This window comes from Pseudorca crassidens, chromosome 6, assembly GCF_039906515.1.
Source record: "Pseudorca crassidens isolate mPseCra1 chromosome 6, mPseCra1.hap1, whole genome shotgun sequence".
NCBI lineage: Eukaryota > Metazoa > Chordata > Mammalia > Artiodactyla > Delphinidae > Pseudorca > Pseudorca crassidens.
Genome location: NC_090301.1, coordinates 11482197 through 11488196, shown reverse-complemented (window position 1 = coordinate 11488196; position 6000 = coordinate 11482197). Strand labels below are relative to the sequence as shown.

General features: G+C 43.0%; 1 protein-coding gene across 16 annotated transcripts in view; it reads left to right on the top strand.

Annotated features, from left to right (window-relative positions):
* Nucleotides 1-2155: 2155 nt before the first annotated feature.
* MFF (mitochondrial fission factor) overlaps nucleotides 2156-6000 on the top strand; it is a 33994-nt gene continuing 30149 nt past the window's right edge. For 11 of the 16 annotated variants that reach the window (XM_067740350.1, XM_067740361.1, XM_067740360.1 and 8 more), the window contains exon 1: nucleotides 2156-2314. The gene's annotated coding sequence lies outside the window, so the exon portion shown is untranslated. Of the gene's footprint in view, nucleotides 2315-2381; nucleotides 2845-6000 lie in introns of those variants that run through there. The other 5 variants (XM_067740353.1, XM_067740345.1, XM_067740351.1 and 2 more) reach the window with 4 other exon arrangements.

Sequence of the window (6000 nt, the reverse complement as noted above, 5' to 3'; positions counted from 1 at the left end):
GGAGAATATAAAGGATGGGGGACAGTGAAAGGTGATTTCAGAATCTTGAATCTTGGTGACTGTAAAAAATATCTTGCCATCAACTGAACAAGGAAATTCAGAAGTTATCTGGATTAGGAAGAGGGAGAAAATTTGAGTTGGAAACCCTGTTGGGATCAAAGCTCCAATGGGACACTTACGAAGAAATGGCTAGAACTACTGTAACAGGATGAGACAAAATGGTCTGTTAATTTTATTTAGATTTAAATACCACCTTTTCCCACAAAAGATTTGAGGCAACTGTGGGTGAAAAGACAGTCAATGATGGATTGAATCATAAACAGGAATGCCCACATTAATGACGGAAGAGACAGAAGACCCAGCATGAAGCTTTATTACAAAAAACAAGGGAGCAGGGCTTCCCTGGTGGCACAGTGCTTAAGAATCTGCCTGCCAATGCAGGGGATATGGGTTCCAGCCCTGGTCCGGGAAGATCCCACATACCGTGGAGCATCTAAGCCTGTGTGCCACAACTACTGAGCCTGCGCTCTAGAGCCCGCGAGCCACAACTACTGAAGTCCGAGCACCACAGCTACTGAAGCCCACACGCTACAACTACTGAAGCCCATGCACCTAGAGCCCGTGATCCACAACAAGAGAAGCCACTGCAATGAGAAGCCCGTGCACCGCAACGAAGAGTAAGTAGCCCCTGCTCGCCAAAACTAGAGAAAGCCCGCGCACAGCAATGAAGACCTAACGCAGCCAAAAATAATACGTAAATTAAATAACTAAATTTACTTTAAAAAAAAAAGGGAGCAGAGTTTCCAGGTAAGGGAGAGAAAGAGCCTTTTTTTTTTCTTTTAGAATTTACTACCAGTTAGGTGTAACTGGTAGGTGCTTTCATGTATTGATACTACAATCTTGTCTAATTTAATTTAACAGAATCAACTGATGCAGGAAGATTATGGATTATCAAGATTAAGGGAGAAGACTTTGGATTTGGTAATTGGATCACAATCCTCATTTGAAAGTGAATTCGATTTTCCTGGAGGGTAAGGGACAGGAGTAAAAACCAAACTGCAAGTAATTAAGATATAGAAAGATATTAATACTAGTGGAGCAGGAAGACCCTCACTTCTAAAGATTTTGGTCATAGTGGGCTTATTCAGCTTGGTCTCTAAATTCCCCCCGAAAGTTTGGCTTGTAATGTCTGATCACTCCTAAAATCAATCTATTCTTTTTGTTTTTTTTTTTTTTTTTTTTTGCGATACGCAGGCCTCTCACCGTTGTGGCCTCTCCCGTTGCGGAGCACAGGCTCTGGACGCGCAGGCTCAGCGGCCATGGCTCACGGGCCCAGCCGCTCCGCGGCATGTGGGATCCTCCCGGACAGGGGCACGAGCCCGTGTCCCCTGCATTGGCAGGATGACTCTCAACCACTGCGCCACCAGGGAAGCCCATCAATCTATTCTTAAAGGATGATTTGTCACTATTAAGAAGGGGCCCCAAAACGAAATTCTCAGAGGACTTTCTAAATGGTTTTAAAGAATGGTAACATCTCTGGAGTATCTTTAGACTCTAGCGAAGTACCTACTCATGTGTATGTCTTTGGCTGTTTGTTAACGTCGAGGCACACAAAGTATTCTGTGAATTGGCTTCAGTCCCTCCCAACGTTGATGAGCATGGCACTGACTTTCCCCCGGAAAGTTAGTGGTTAAGTGGTTAGATGCAGACAATTCTTGGAAGCTAAACAAGGCTGCTAACTACTGTGAACCCTAACTTCTCCTTTTCGGTGATTCTCATCTTTAAGGGTCAGTGGAGCCAGTCAGGGCAGGGGTCACTGTTTAAGGAAGACATAGAGGGCTTGAAAAGTCGTCAAAATTGTACTATAGTGTTTAAGAATCACTTGCAGAACTGGCGAAATATGCAGATTCTTAGGCCTCACACCAGTCCTGATTTTGATGCAGACAGTCCTGAAAACTAGTTATTTAACTAGCTATTGAAGGTTTACCTTGTAAACAGGAGAAGCGGTTGGCACACCTTGCCCATAACAAAGATGTCGCCTCATCGGCGTCGTACTGCCCCCGCTCCTATGCGTGGGCCGTACGTCCGCCCTTCCCTGAGTCACATGACCACAAACCTGCCTCAACTACGGCTCCTGGGAGGGGCCAGTCCCGGAAGTTCTCGCGTCTTTTCCCGCCCGCTGCGGGCCTCTCTGGCCGGTGATTTGCCCGGGCGCCTCCGTGCGCTCGGCCAACGGTCTCTGACAGCGCCCACCCGAGCGCCCCGGGAGCCGGCGGGCGGCGGTCCTCGCCAGGGACCTTCAGCGGGCCCAGGGGTGAGTACTGACGTCTTCCCGACCCGGGAGCCGCGGCCCGAGCCGGCTGCCGGGCCTAGCGCCGCGGCTCTGACCCTCCGTTGATGGAGGGACCCGCTGCGGCCCCGGCCCGTTAGTAGCGTAGTCTTGGCCGGAGGCCCGACCCCAGAGCCTCTTGTCCTCAACCCTGGGCTTTCCTCCTCCTTAGGGCGTCCTGAGAGCTTCAAGCGCGGTTTGGCTGGTAGTATTCTCTCATCCTTCTCAGCCAAGGTCCTGGTACCTTTTAGTATGACCTTGAACCCGATGCCTGCCGTCTTTAAAAGTAGTTTTTGGTTTGTTTTGTCTTTACTTTGTGGAAAAGAACGTGTTCGAAAAGAAAGGCCTTGTTGGAAGCCCAGGTACCTCGGGGAGGTCCCTGGTCGGGCCGCTGTGTAAGCATCCTTGCTCGCAGGTGTGGATGCCCGGAGATGCTCCTAGATTTCATTCCAGGAGCTGGGAAATGGGGAAAGCTCGGATTCCCGTTCCGACAAGCCTCTGACCTTCGTCTGCAGGTGCAGTTCCGCTTATATGGTATTTAGAAGAAAACCCTCGGGTGCGGCCTACAACTTTAGAGCAGGGGGCATTCTCGAGGGAGGAGAATGCTTTCAAAAGTTGTGGCGTCTTTTAGTTGCAAAAGATAAAAGCTTTAGGGCCCTTGTTCCCAAATATAGAACCAGTTGTTTACAGGCCTCTCACCCCACTGAGAGACTTTAACTGAAGGATTTTAAATGTTTTCTCACCCTAAATGAAAAACATTTGTTTCCGTGTCTGATATCCCAAAGGAAAAACCCTGAGGAGGATAGATTCAGAAACAATTAGAGCGATTTAGTTGTACCTAGTAGTCTCTTCCCCTGTAATTAAATTGTGGGTGGGACCTGCTATCTATTTGGTTTCAAGCACTCGTGAGTTGGTTTTGCTGGATTTTTCCAAAAGGAAATTGTGTTTTCTATCCCTTCCTGTCTGATAGGGCTGCCTTATTTTATGATTACAAAGTTTAGCTGTTACTGTCCTCCCTTCTTGTGTTGAAACTTGTTTTCTGTGGATTGATAACCTTATTTTAAAATTCGTTAATTTGTATTTTTCCAAGTTTTCAGTGATTTTTCTTTAAAAATTAAAATTAATCCTGGGTTACTACACTGTGATTTTCTCATACACCCATTCTTTAAGTATAGTTGCTTGAAAAGAGAACTGAAACAGGGTGACTGTATAAAAGCCTTGAACTAGGTCCACATAATAAGCGACAAACAACCCAACATTTTTTTTGGTAATTGGAGAATTATATAAATCTTTGCAACCACAGTCAATTTGACCCAGGTTGTTTCTGTGACTTCCTGGGCTACTTCTTTGCATCCCAGTGTTCTGATATAGAAAATAAGAAAGTCAGGCTTGAATCATTGTGTCCCCAAATTGGGACACTTTCCACAAGTGGGATGTGACTTGACTTTAGGTGGTTTGCAGATGAGGGTTTTTTGTAAGAGTTATGTTTTTGTTACCTGTCTTTATATATGTACATTAAGTCCATGGTTTAAAAAAGTAATGTAAGGGTATTCCCTAGTGGTCCAGTGGTTAGGACTCAGCACTTCCAAAGCCAGGGTCCCAGGTTCAATCCCTGGTTGGGGAATTAAGATCCCTCAAGCTGCATGGCCAAAAAATAAATAAATAAAATAAAATAGTAATGTAAAATTTCCTTTTAAAATACACTTAAGGTTTTTAAAAATTGAGTTAAAGAAAAGATTAAGTATACGTACTGTGTGAGTATGGAAAAAAAAGCATGAAGTTGGTAAGTTACTGATGGTTGGAAACCACCGGGCTTAGAAAGTAGAGATATAAGATCATCTATGATTCTGAGACAGATTTTTGTCTCCTTAGTTATATCACAGAGACTCATGTACTTGTTGCCTAGTAGATTGTAAGTGACAAAATTGGAGTTAGTATCTTAACTCCAAATGAGAAATTTATTTTCTTTATTGCCAAAAGATATTAACAAAAATGTCACAGTCTAATGAGGGAGAAAAAAATTAGATTTTGATCTCTTTTACTTAAGCAGAAAAGCCAGTAATTGGAACAGTACAATGTTAAATCTTAGTAGAAAAGTTCCATCTATTTTGTCAGTAGCTCAGATTGGCTACAGGAGAATTTGACTTTTTCCAGAAGTTGTCTTTTCATTGTCCACCTTTATGATCCAAGTCTGGGATACTTTGCAAACTCAGAGAGTCTTGTAAGAGAAGATGTTGCTGTAAAATGAAATGTTGAGACCCGTGGGATGTACTAGTGGAAAGTTAATAAGAAGGCTGAAATGTAGTAAATGGAATGTGGAGAATAGCACATTTCAGGGAGATAATGTTTTTCTAGCAATTGCGTCCCTTGTTTATTATTATAAAGTTTCAGTTTATAATGTCCCAAGGCTATACTTCTTTTGAGGTATCTCTTTTCAGTGTTAGTTTTAACTATAAGCTTTTACTGTGCTTCAGATATATACGCACAATTATAAGAAGAGTATCTCATTTAGAATGAGGCACAGAAATTGATGAGAGATTGCCTATGGGGACCTAGGTGGTTATAGGATAGGATCTGGTGGGACACTTTATTTTCTTTGTGCATTCTTTTTTTTTTCTTTTCTTTCTTTCTTTTTTTTTTAACATCTTTATTGGAGTATAATTGCTTTACAATGTTGTGTTAGTTTCTGCTGTATAAGAAAGTGAATCAGCTATACGTATACATATATCCCCATGTCCCCTCCCTCTTGTATCCCCCTGCCACCCTCCCTATCCCACCCCTCTAGGTGGTCACAAAGCACGGAGTTGATCTCCCTGTGCTATGCGGCTGCTTCCCACTAGGTATCTATTTTACATTTGGTAGTGTATATATATGTCAGTGCTACTCTCTCACTTCGTCCCAGCTTACCCTTCCCCCTCCCCGTGCCCTCAAGTCCATTCTCTACGTCTGCATCTTTATTCCTGTCCTGGCCCTAGATTCTTTAGAACCATTTTTTTTTTAGATTCCATATACGTGTGTTAGCATATGGTATTTGTTTTTCTCTTTCTGACTTACTTCACTCTGTATGACAGACTCTAGGTCCATCCACCTCACTATGAATAACTCAACTTCATTTCTTTTTATGGCTGAGTTATATTCCATTGTATATATGTGCCACATCTTCTTTATCCATTCATCTGTCGATGGACACTTAGGTTGCTTCCATGTCCTGGCTATTGTAAATAGTGCTGCAATGAACATTGTGGTACATGACTCTTTTTGAATTATGGTTTTCTCAGGGTATATGCCCAGTAGTGGGATTGCTGGGTCGTATGGTAGTTCTATTTGTAGTTCTTTAAGGAACCTCCATACTGTTCTCCATAGTGGCTGTATCAGTTTACATTCCCACCAACAGTGCAAGAGGGTTCCCTTTTCTCCACACCCTCTCCTGCATTTATTGTTTGTAGATTTTTTGATGGTGGCCATTCTGACTGGTGTGAGGTAATACCTCATTGTAGTTTTGATTTGCATTTCTCTAATGATTAGTGATGTTGAGCATCCTTTCATGTGTTTGTTGGCAATCTGTATATCTTCTTTGGAGAAATGTCTATTTAGGTCTTCTGCCCATTTTTGGATTGGGTTGTTTGTTTTTTTGATAGTGAGCTGCATGAGCTGCTTGTAAATTTTAGAGA